At 40.3% G+C, this 12,770-nt stretch overlaps 1 protein-coding gene across 1 annotated transcript in view; it reads left to right on the top strand.

The window, feature by feature from the left end:
- The window catches only part of ZNF462 (zinc finger protein 462), a 93,944-nt gene that overhangs the window by 63,368 nt on the left and 17,806 nt on the right, over positions 1-12,770 (top strand). The gene's annotated exons all lie outside the window — the stretch shown is intronic.

Genomic DNA, 12,770 nt, shown 5'->3' with positions numbered 1-12,770 from the left:
AGTTGAAAGCAAGTCAAACACAAAAATTGTGTGACTGAACACAAGAATACAGAGGAACAAGTGTTACCTGCAATGTGATCATCAGCTAAGGAGAAAGCATACGTGGAGAGGCGCTGCTTGTATAAGCACCGAGGTTATGCATGTTTGCTTGTATTTGAGAGCTGTGGAGGTGGCGCACTGCCTTCCTTGTATAAACTGGAGAAATCCAGGAGTGTAGTCAATTGTCTTAAAGCCATAAAGCAAAATGACTCAAAAGATGGATAAATGGTTTCACGTTATTACTTTACCCTTAAGCAAAAGCTTTTTGGGAATTTGTAAAATACTTGTTCTAAATTGCCCTGGCTAATACTGTTGCTTTTTTTTGAGTAGCTCTTTAAAAAACAACACAACAAAACCCTCTGGCCTAACTATTGTAGAGCAGAGTACTGCTCTATATTCATATGGCTAGCAGACTTGGAGCCTCATAAATTTGTTTGTATCACGACTCTGTGCAGTAATTCAAAATAATAGTTTTTTAATTTTACTGATTAAGGCTATTGAATTGCAGGAATAACACAGTACTAAGTGCAAGTGATAAACTAAACAGATCTGGATTTGGCTTCCGGTGTCTTCTCAGTCAAGCTGCCATTGCACAAGATCATTCCTTTTTAGTGGTAAGCAGCTCTTGAAATGTAGAAAGCAGCACATTTCATGTCTGCCCTTGAAGCTCAATAGTCACGCTTTTCACTATTATGCAAACCAAACAGTATCTATCATTAATAACAGCACACATCACAAAACACATGCAGAGTCAGAGTTAGAAGATTTTTTAAAATTTCCCAGTGCGTGCTATGTCAACATCTTCATTACATTTAATTAAATGGAACAGTGAATGCATTAAAAACTGCTAAGTGAAACACCCATTGCCCTGTTCCAGCTTTTTCTGAACTTTAGCCTTTGCCAGTGGAAAAGAACTTTGTCTCATCTAGAAACTGGAATTTAAATACACCTGCTTGCTTTGCTGGAGCTAAGTAGGGTACAAAACGGGTTGACTAAGTAGTGTCTCTGGGACTGTTGTTTAAGAACTGTAAATCCCTTCCTATTCCTGTACACTTTTTCAAAATATGTAATACATAATCAGGGTGTGTGTCTCCTATGCTGCTCGTCAGATGAAATCTTGAGGGGTGCAGAGGATCTTTAGCAGGTTTGCTAAACCAATTTCACGTACTGCCAGAATGAGAGGAAATCTGTGTGGAAGCAAGGAGACTTTTCAATAAAATTCTCTCAGCTGGTGCCAGTGACACAGGATTGTTACCGTGATCCATTAAGCCCTAGAACCACTCAGCTCCCTCTTCTGCTTTAGGTAGGAGGCATGTTTTACATATGCTTAGACATGCTACCCCTATTTTTTATTTTTATTTATTTATTTATTTTAATAATTTTCTTAGTTTGTAACAGACTGGTTTATTTCTATTCATAAAGTATGCATAGCAAAAAAAGCACTTCATAAGGTATGTTTTTCTAGCCTTCCAACCAGGGCAGAAGGACAATCCCTAAGAGCATCACTCTTCACCTTTCTTGCTGTTTCTGTTTCATTGCTATTGTGTCTTAGTGTTTTATGGCTACCACTTCTAGGGAAAACCAGGGAATGTCAGAATCCTGGAAGCCTCATCTTGGAGCAGAATAGGCTTTCTGTTGTATTTTAGGTTGGGATCTGTGTTGTTTGTTTGTTTATTTATTTTATTTGTTTGTTTGTTAAGGTGAGGGAGTTTGGACCCCACTCTTTTGAAGTATGATAGCCTCTTCTTTGACTGTTTTTTGACTGGGCAGCCAGCCTGCGAGCAGTGACTACAGGGCAAATTTAGGCGATGCTTTAATGCATAAAGTCTTTAATTGGAAGGTGAATTGGAAGAGTAGCATCCATGTTAAGGATGCAAGATGGTGGTCTGCATACTGCTGAACAGAAGGTGCCTCTGCTTTTGTAGTCAGGATTCACAGGGATGTCTCCCTGTTCTGCCTGTTTTCTTGGCTTTGTGCCCTGTAGGAGTAGTACTGCATGCCCACCTTCCAAATCTCAAGTATAAAATTAATGCTTCTTCCTTGCAGCCCTTCCCCAGCCACATTCCTTCCCCAGCCATGTTCTTTGTTTCCCTAACCTAGAGCTAGTTGCTGCTTTCCCAAGACTTTGGCTTTCCAGAAGTGCTGTCAGTGGCCACACTGCTTGCCAATGCTTGTTAAAACTCTCAGGTACTTGTTGGTGTGTCTTATTTCTTGTGGTCAGCATTAAACTAATTATCAGATGTGGGATCAGATGGGAACTTTTCTCCTGCATCAGATTGGCAAGGACTGGCAGAACAAGTGCAGGGCTTGTTCACCTCCAAGTTTACTGAACAAACTTCCCACTGTTACAGGGCCCTAGGGCACTGATGATGCCCTTGTTCTCTGCAGCTCTCTTCCAATGGTGTATGGATTTTTGGCTTTTGGCCTTTTTCTGCAGCATTTTTAGAAAAGTTTTGTGGCCAGTGGAACAGAGGAAGATGTTTATTCCATCACTGGTTGTGCTCTGTGGGGGTGTCAACTTGCTGTTCATTGTGCTCCTTTCTGGTCCAGGGCTTTTTGTGCTTGAACTGAATGTGCAGAGGCAAAATTGAGATTCAACAGGATGGAGACAGGAACTTGGGCAGCTGGAAGAAAGATGTTGCTGCCAGTCTTTGTATGGATTTGGCCGGCCTGCTGTGATAGGGTTGATGTGATATTGAAAGACTTGCCCAGAGTGGAGAGAAGATAGAATAAGTTGTTAGGATGGATTGAGTAATAAAGGAAGAAACATCTCCTGGATTCCTTCCTGTTAGCCAGAAATAGACCTCACTGCAGCTACAGGAAAAAGAAGGAAGCATATGGAGATCCCTTTATTTATTTCTTGAGGTTTTTGCTCATTCTTGGTACTGGTTGTTATACTTAGCGTAGGAGACAAAATGGTGGTGAAACTTATACTGTTGTCCCTGGGATTTGTGAAAACTCTACAAAGTAAATAGGATGCTGTTGCTCTGAAGGGGTATGTGATACGTCTTGACCAATGCTGTGCAAGATAGTGTTTCTGCAGGCTATCATTTCTACATGTTAGTAGTCTTCATGTGTAAACTAACTGATATTCTCCCTGTTTCCTGAGACGCCAGTTGCTTTCCATTATCTAAAACCTGCTAGAGGGATTTGATGTTTGACAGAGAGGTAAAACTCCTTTGCTCATTTTAGATGTTTTGAAATGGGCATACGTTTTAGCATCAACATAGTTGGAGGCTGGAGGTTTGACATTTAAATAGCTGGGTTTATTTTTTCTTTAAGAAATGTTACTATGTTTCAGCTCCAATGTTTGAAAATGCTGCCTGCAGTGATCTGAGATGACTCAGATCTAAGGATAGAGATGAGGTCTTTCCATTGGCAGCAATAATAATGCCAAGGCGTATGCTTCAGGTCTCCTGAACAAATTACAAGCTGCTGAGCTCTATGATTATAATATGATTTTCTCTAGAATATTATTAGAATTACTGTTGGACTCAAAGATCCTTATAGGTCCCTTCCAACTAAAACTATTCTATTCTAACTACATGGTGTTAATTAAGATGTTTGCTTTGTGGAGAATTGAAGCATGAACCTGGTAGTACTTTGTCATAGGACTAAAACATTAAAACATAGAATGGATCATCAGCACCCATGTATTTTCACTGTAATAATAGGGCCAGTTTTAAAGCAGAATGCAAAAATATAGCAATTTATAGAGCTGAATTTCTTTTCCCTCTACATCTCAAGCTTAGAGACAAGTGAAGCATTTAGATGACAGCAGCATGTGTATTTCTGTCTGTGTATTTGTATTAATGTTTATACTAAACCCAACATGTGTTGTTGAAGGGAAAGTCATGCCGTACAAACCTAATATCCTTTTATGACAAGGTTGCCTGCCTAGTGTACAAAGGTAAGGCAGTGGAAGTGTTGTTGTTGTTGTTGTTGTTGTTGTTTTAATTTTAGTAAAATTTTGATACTGTCTTGCACAGTATCATTCTGGACAAAATGTCCAGCATATAGCTAGACATGAACAAATACAAAAGGTGAACAATTGGCTGAAGGGTCTGACTCAAAGCACTAGGGTAAATGGGATAACAGCCAGTCACCAGGGCTGTTCCCTACAGCTCAATTTTAAGGGCCTGTTATCTTCAAGGTTTTTATCAATGACCTGGACACAGAAGTTGAGTGCACAATAAGTAAATTTGCAGATGATACTAAGTTAGGAGGAGCTGTTGACTCTCCTGAGGGTAGAAACGCCTTGCAGAGAGATCCTGATAGATTGCAGTGCTAGGCAATCACCAACCATATCAAATTTAACAAATGCAAATGCCATATTCTGCACCTGGACGGGGCATCCTGGTTTATGTATAGGTTGGAGGGCAAGTGTTGGAGTGCAACCCTGCTGAGAGGGATGTGTGGGGGGGTTGTTGGTGGCAAGCTCAGTATGAGTAAACAATGTGCTGTGGCGGCCAAAAGGACCAACTGTATCTTGGGGTGCATTGAGCACGTCGTAGCTGTCTGGTCAGAAGAAGTGATTGTCCTGCTTACTCTTCTCTGGTGTGGACTAACTTGATGTACTGTGAACAGTTTTGGGTGCCACAGTGTAAGAAGGACATAAAACTATCAGAGAGTGTCCCAAGGAAGCTACAAAGATCGTGAAGGGTCTAGAGAGCAAGACATATGAGGAGCAGCTGAGGTCCCTGGGTTTGTTCAGCCCAGAGCAGAGCAGGCCGAGGGGAGGCCTCATGGTGGCCTGCAGCTTCCTCACGAGGGGAGCGGAGGCGCAGGCGCTGAGCTCTGCTCTCTGGGGACAGCGACAGGACCCAAGGGAATGACGTGGAGCTGGGACAGGGGAGGGTCAGGCTGGGTGTTAGGGAAAGGTTCTTTACCCAGAGGGTGGTCGGGCACTGGGACAGGCTCCCCAGGCAAGTGGTCATGGCCCAAACCTGTCAGTGTTTCAGAATCATTTCAACAATGTCCTTAGATGCTGTTTAACTTAGGTTGAACTGTGAGGAGTCGGGAGTTGGGCTTGGTGATCCTCATGATTCCCTTCCAACTGATGATATTTTGTGGTTCTGTGATAAAAGGGGCAGGGCAATAGAGAGGGAAACCTGAAATGATCCTGAAAAAAATACCTGACGAGTTGTCCTTAAAAATGAGAAGGAAATCACAAGGCATGTTTGGTTACCCATGCCTAAACAAAAATGAAACAAAACAAAACAACAACAAAACTTGATAAATTATTGCCCGAGTAAAGGGTCATTTCAGAAAAGAACTGTTTACCTGCAGGCAGATTGGTTAAATAAGCATCTTGCTAAAGCTATTTGTGTTCCTATATTCTGTAAGTGTAATTTCATTAGGAGATTGAATTTCGTTCAACAGAGTAAGGAACAGCTAGACAACTTTTTAGTTTATGCATGGTATGGAAATTGATAAGCACATGAATCCCGATGTTTGACATGTAGACAGAAGGCTTGTTTTTATCTAACACATTATATTCAGATACATTATTTTATTTTATCAATAACAAATTATAAGAATACAGGGTCAAAACATGATCGAGAGGTTGAACTATTCACTCAATATAGGTGGGTAGCAGCAGATTCTCGGTCTGCAATGTTCTTACATTAAAAGAAGCAGTGGGTAAACAGACATGGAAGAACATGAATGCAGCAGGGAAACACAATGCACACTGCATGGATCATCTCCCTATTGTAGGGGAAATGGCAACAGACAAAGCAACAGGTGGGGTTAAAATGGCATACTGACTTGGCACTGATGTTGCAACAATTGCAAGCAGTAGAGTAGCTACCAAAACAGCCCAAATTTTAAAGAGAGGATTGTGTACAGTGTAAAAACTAGTAAGTGACCAAATCACCTGAAGAACTGAAGGAAAATTAAACTGAGTTGAAGCCAAGTAAGAAACTGTGCTGTGGGAGAGGGATAGGTGAAAAGAAGGAATAGCTAGAAATTAAGTGTGAATATGATGGAGTGTTTCATGGACACCTTGAACAGATCCTTCCAAATCACAGCATTAGTAGAGCATGGTAAGGATTCAGGCAGTGTTCATGACCATGTTATGCTTTGCCTAAGGATGAATGGAAGTCTTTAAAGATAATGTTAATAGGACCTGGTAGTGTTAGAAACGGGAGGACATGAAGCTCTTGAACTAGTCCCTCTCTTCTGAGGGAAGGAACATGGTCTAACATATTTCATTGATTGTGTTCATCCTCACTAGGCCTTATATAATTCCTACTGCTTTTCTTTGCATCTTATCTTATCACTTTCTCCTTGATCTCAGTTGTGAAACTCCAAGATGCTTCACTAGGCAGCAGTGTGGGTCTGTTGGTGTAAAGGAATTCATAAGATAAAATTATTTATTTTCTTCTTAGTAGATTCAATATCCCTTATATGTGATTTTGATATTAGCACAAGAAGCTGCATAGAATATATCCTGTCTCAACTCCATTCTGAGACAGGTATGCACATAAAAGACAATTCAAAGTCATAAAGAATCATAGAATGGGTTGGGTTGGAAGGGACCTTAAGGATTATGCAGTTCCAACCCCACTGCCATGGGCAGGGACACCTCCCACTACACCAGGTTGCTCAAAGCCCCATCCAGCCTGGCCTTGAACACTTTCAGGGATGGGGCATCCACAGTTTCTCTGGGCAACCTGTGCCAGTGCCTCACCACCCCCAGAGTATAAGAAGTTCTTCCTAATGTCTAACCTAAACCTAACCTCTTTTAGTTCAAAGCCATTACCCCTTGTCCTGTCACCACACCCCCTGACAAAGAGTCCTTCCCCAGCTTTCCCGTAGGCTCCCTTTAGGTACTGGAAGGCCTCTGTAAGGTCTGCCCAGAGCCTTCTCTTCTCCAGGCTGAACAACCCCAACTCCCTCAGCCTGTCTTCATAGGAAGCTGCTCCAGACCTTTCATCATCTTTGTGGCCTCTGCTGGACTCATTCTAATACATCCATGTCCTTCTTGTGCTGAGGGCCCCAGAGCTGAATGCACTCAATTCCACTGCCCACGTCACTGACAAAGATGTTACAAAGCACTGTTCTCAATACTGACCCCTGACCCCTGAGGAACACCACTTGTTACTGATCTCCACCTGGACATCACCTCTTCTGAATAAGCAAGACTGCGTAGCCCATGTATCCTTCTGGTTTCCTTCTTCTGAACCTTGGACAGATATGTAATATCTTTCTCTTAAATGCAATAGCTAGTCCAAAGTTATCCAAAAGTGGCTTTTACAGATAGTGCTGAAATAAACTCCTCTAAGAAGGCTCTTTTTTTAAATTTATTTATTCATTTATTTAAAATCCTTTAAATAATTATTTAATTAAAAGGGTTTATTTTCTTTCCCGTGTGATTACTGTTTGGAGTGTGTGAATAAGGATACAAAGTTTATTTCCTTTCCATCTCATTCATAACATCCTAGCAATGTAAATGTTCTTTGGTAAAAATCAGAATTAAGTAAAGAAGTAGGTTCATACTCTGTTTTTAAACTTGCAATGAAAAAAACGTATACACTGTGGTTCCTTAAGCATCTTCATGTATGTTTTGTTGCATCCCTCTGAATTTTATTCTGTTCTATCATCCTCTTCCCTCAGTTAATTTACTGCCAGAACATTTCACCCTCCCACATATTCTTCCTTCCAGGTCAGTGCTGCATGGCATAAAGTGAACAAATGTGTGTAGTCTTGACAGTCTTTGTATGACACTCTGCTTTGCCACCTTCCCACTTTTCAAGCTGTTGCCATTCATGACTATATGCTTTCCTGCCATTCGTTGAGCTAGTAATTTTGATTTCCATTGAATTTCAAAAGGGATTTTGTACCTAAATCTCATAAGCTCCACTGTTAGCCTTCATAGTACCACAGAATGGTTTAGGTTGGATGGGACCTTAAAAATTACTTCCTACTAAGCTTAGGTTGCCCAAAGCCCCATCCAGCCTGGCCTTGAACACTTCAGAGATCGGGCTTCCACAGCTTCTCTGGGCAACCTGCTCCAGTGCCTCACCACCCTTAGAGTAAAGAATTTCTCCCTAGTCTAAATCTACCCTCTGTTAGTTTAAAACTGTTACCCCTTATCCTATCACTACACTCCCTGGTAAAGAGCTTTCCTGGAGGTTCCCTTTAGGTATTGGAAAGACACTGTAATGTTTATTTGGAGTCTTCTTGTCTCTACTCTGAAGTTAGTAGCCATAACTTACTCATTTAAAATAATTATTACTAGTAGTTCAATACTCTTTAATTTAAACATGCTTTTTTTTTTTTTTAAACGTAGTATTGCATCTTGATTTGGTTTCACAAATGTGTTTCCATTTGTCTAGTGCTTTTCTTAGGTCCTTGGAATTTCTCTGGCCTTCTTCATAGAAATCTCTTTGTATGAATGAACTCAGAATAGATTAAATAGCATTCCAAATATTTTCCTTTTGGTCTCTTTGGGACTTTTTCTTACAGATCTGTAATGTCTTAGGCTTGTATTGGTATTATGTAACATTTTTCCCCATAGAGTTATTTTAGTTATTTATACATTCTATCTGAGTGTTCTTATCTCAGGAGCCAAACATTGCCTTCTGCAGTTTCATTTGTCTCACAGTTGCTGCTCTTTTTTGACTTTGGTTGATGCTCCCATATGGATTTACCAGGAAATCATGATGTCCTCATTTTTATCTGCCTCTGTCTTCTTCTGGTCATTCAGCTATTTGATTATTTGTAGATGGGCATGCAGTAAAGATACTTTTCAGTGTACTTGAACAGTTGCTTCTCTTGAACAACATTTCTCCCTCCATCCATATCTCTGATTGTGCAAATGTAAATACTCGCATTAGATGTATCAAGTTCTGCTTACCCTGAAAGGATGAAGCAATGGTTTGATTTCTTTCCTTAAACAGATAATTTTCCTTCCATTTCTCACCTGATGCTCAGTGTTCATTACTTAGACATTTCCAGGTGTTGCTCTGATCTGTTTTTCTTGTTTTTTTTTAGGTGTCATGTTTTTGTCTGTTTTGTTTTTGTGTCCATGGTTATTGATAGTTCTGAAAATACCTACAAATGGCTAAAACATCATTTGACTTCCAAGCAAATTTATGTAACTGGATCAGAATCTTTATTTACTTTTTTCTTCTGAAAATATCTCAGTTTTCCTTCTTCAGGTGTCTGAAACATTTGCTATGTGCATGTAATATGCTGCACAGGATCCATGAAAATTGAATTTTCATTTTGCTTTTGTGGTGAGTTTTTGCTGTATATTCTTCGCCTGTGTATAGTCTCAAGGTATGCAGGTGTGTATCAAGTTGCATTTTCACCATTGCATTGCATTGTAGGGGAGACTGTGAATGCCTTTTTGGACAAGGTAGTGACTTTCAGTAGTTATGACATGTAGTTATGACTTCATGCCACTTTGTGTCTGCACTCTGGGTGAAGTTTTCAGAATGGCAAAATCACTTACCTGGCACTGAAGTGTTTTAGGCACTTCTGGACATGCTGTTTTTCTTCCCCCCTTGCGGCGCCACTGTGAGACTTTCTAATGCATTGTTACCAGCACATGGCAGTAATTTAGATATGGCTGTGTTGATGGGACACCATGAGGACAGTCTTTTCTTCTGCTTTCCTTTCAACTAGTCATTTTCTCATTTGGATATGAGAGTGTTGTTGTATATCAAGGGTGAATGCTGTGGTCTTTTAGATCCACAGGTGCTGGCATGGATTAAACTGCCTGCTAACCTTGTTATTCTTCCTGTGCAGGTAATCTGTAGGTAGAGATGTTAGTTTAAAGTTCTAGTCATAAGATTTGCAACATTGCCACTGTTCTTCTGTGTTCGACTGCATCAATTACCTTTAATTTTTGCCTCTTGGCATGACTATAGTTGTCCTTCTTTTACTTCAGAACATCCCATGCCATTAGCTTGCTTTTGGAGTTGCACAGTTAGGTCCTTATTTCACTTCGGATAAAATAATTTTTAAAAATGGTTTCTGTGTGTGCGTGTTTTAAAGTTACCAGGGCTAAGTATTCTGTCATTTATTTTCTTGTGGTACTTTGAGGCTGTTTTATTAAAAAGAAAACATCATTTTTTTGGTTAACATGTAATCAGTACTTCCTAGTGTTTGTTTTTTCTTCATTTTCTCCCTCTGTATGTTTTCTTTTTTTACTTCTTCTTTTACATTACTTCATATAATTTCGTTAACTCTTCCCTTTGCTTATTTTAATGTCTTTCTTCTGTTTTCTGACTTCGATGTAGTCTTCTATGGCCACTTTACTTTTTTCACACATGTATGGCTGGACCATCTTTGTGCTTCTGACCAAGATTGTTAATGATCTCCTAGAGTGCTCCCAACCCTTTGAGCCATGGATGCAGGCAGGAAAAGGCTGAGGTGGAACTTACATTGTGTGTAGCCATTACTCAGTTTTGGGGCAGTTTTGAGGGCAAAACTCTTCTCTCTTGTTCCTTCCTTCTTCACTCTTAACATCTGGGCATCTTGTTGTTGGAGCAACACAGGCAAAAGGTGTCCATCATTTTGGTGCACACCAGCTCAAGGCCTGAGTAAATGCAAAGGCTTGGTTAACATCTAAGTCAGCTTGGCACACGCAGAGGAGTTGGAACATCAGCCTGCTCTTCCAGCAGGAGTAGAGTAGGTGCACACATGAAAGTGCTTTGCCAGTTTGAGGCAGTGCTGTTTCTTAAAAATCACTGTACCGTTGCTCATTGTCTGTGTCTTTTTGATTTTTTGATTTTTGATTTGTCTCACTAGTCCTTTCCTCAGTTGCTGTTTTGTTGTTGTTGTTTGTTTTTTGGTTTGTTTGTAATTGTTGTTTTTAAATCCCAACTTCCAGCCCCCATCACCTGTTTCTTGCTCGCATTCCTATGTGTGCTGTGTGCTAAACGGCATGGTTGGAAACAACTCAAGGCAGTTTCCATCCTTCCACTACCTTCACTCATTTTGGAGCGTGCATGAGCAGTGTGTGGTTCAGTGCATACTGAAGTTCGTGGAAAACCTCACATGACTTTAGTTGGCTTTGAAGTTTATCCGAAGTGTTCCTGGTGGAGCTGGGTTGCACCTGCATGCTAGCATATCTGTATGGCAAGCTGATTCTCAGAAACCAACAGAAGCCACATACACGTGTTAATGATGGGTATTTTTCTTCAGGAAGTGCTAAATCTTGCACTTCAGAAGGATAGTAAAATAATGAAAGCTTTTGGCAAGGCAAAAGGGGAAGAATATGCAGGCAGAGCTAGGAACATGTATGCTACCATTGTTTAAGACTCTCCATATAAGCTCTTCAGATTTTTTTTTCCCCTGTATTATAACTGTCTTAGTTGTAACAGAATGATCCACTAAAAATTATAAGATGACCAGTGTGAATATTTAAAGGTAGGATTTGGTTTTGGCTGTTCCTGATGACAAGTAAAGCTACCTTGTACACTTTTCTTCCTGTGGGAATAATCATGTAGCTATCTGCTCCTTCATTTTTCATGTACCAGAATCCACAGCTGGAATAATAGACACCAGACATCTTTTTTAAACCTGCAGATTTCTTAGTGGTGGACGTCACTAAGGTCTTGGCTGGGAATCTTCATGATGTGTTGTAAAATTTTGATGCCTCCTTTCTGAGGAAGGGAACGGTGAATTACTAACTAAACCTTAATCTAGTGGGGAGCCTGCTTCAAACAAAAGGGAAAAGAAAGGCTTAACATCTGAATTGGTAGAGCTCACTGTGAGTCCTCCATGGTGAGGGAACCTGCTGTAGAATTGGTGAAAACAAGACTTGATAAATGCTGTATTGTAGTCCAGCCTCTGTTCATGAGACTTGGATAGGAAAAACAAAAAATATTTAATTTAACCAGAATCTTTCATGTCTCTGCTTTTGTCTTTGCTGTACACCTGGAGATGAAGCCAGGGGAGCCTGGAGACATTTATCTCAAACTTGTGTTTTGTTGGTGTGTTTGTTTTTCTGTTGTGTTGGTTTGGTTTTTTGTTTCTCAGGCACGTATAACCCCCTTTTGTAGTAATGAGAAAAGAGGGTGAGCATTTTACTCTTTTGAAGACAGGTGGAGAAGTCCCCATGCCGAGTGCTGTATAGGCCTGTTTGCCTTTTGTTTCTCCTTACTAATTGGTTAGAATGGATGGTATTAAGTTCCCGCAAGTATGTCTGTTAGAGAATTCCTGCATATCTAGCCTCAGGGAATTAAGCTTTGGAAAATGAAGTACCCATCAAAGCAGGAGTTGACTGGTACAGTTTGTATCCTGACTTCTTTGCTTTCCTTTTTCTCTCTTCCTTTTTTCCTTCTTCCAAAAAGCTTAAGAAAAGAGTCTTTTGTCTTCTTTTCATGAAAGTTACACTGAAATTCATCTGTGCTTTATTCATCTGCTTTCATTTGTGCCATTCATGGGCAGCTGTGGGTTATACAGGACAAAGCAGATGAATTCCTAACCTCCACATATAAGCAGTGTGTCGGAAAAGGTTCAACACACACCCTGCCCTTTTTTGCAGGGTCCAAGTAAAGTATTACAGCTTTTAGTGTCAGTACTGGGATACCTCTGGACTGTGTTTTTCCACATGCCATTAAAATGGTGTGACAGAGTTTGGCTGGCTTGTAGAACGGAGGTGTCTGTACAGATTTATCTTTTTCTCAGTATAGCAAAGCTTAGTAACTTCTAAGGAAATGTGGTTTAGAAGTTTGCTTTACTGAAATTTATGAGTAAATATCTTTTTTCCA

The sequence above is a fragment of the Cygnus atratus genome, chromosome Z (assembly GCF_013377495.2).
Source record: "Cygnus atratus isolate AKBS03 ecotype Queensland, Australia chromosome Z, CAtr_DNAZoo_HiC_assembly, whole genome shotgun sequence".
Classification (NCBI taxonomy): domain Eukaryota; kingdom Metazoa; phylum Chordata; class Aves; order Anseriformes; family Anatidae; genus Cygnus; species Cygnus atratus.
The sequence above is the reverse complement of the archived record's forward strand: the minus strand, read 5'-3'. Positions and strand labels throughout refer to the sequence as shown.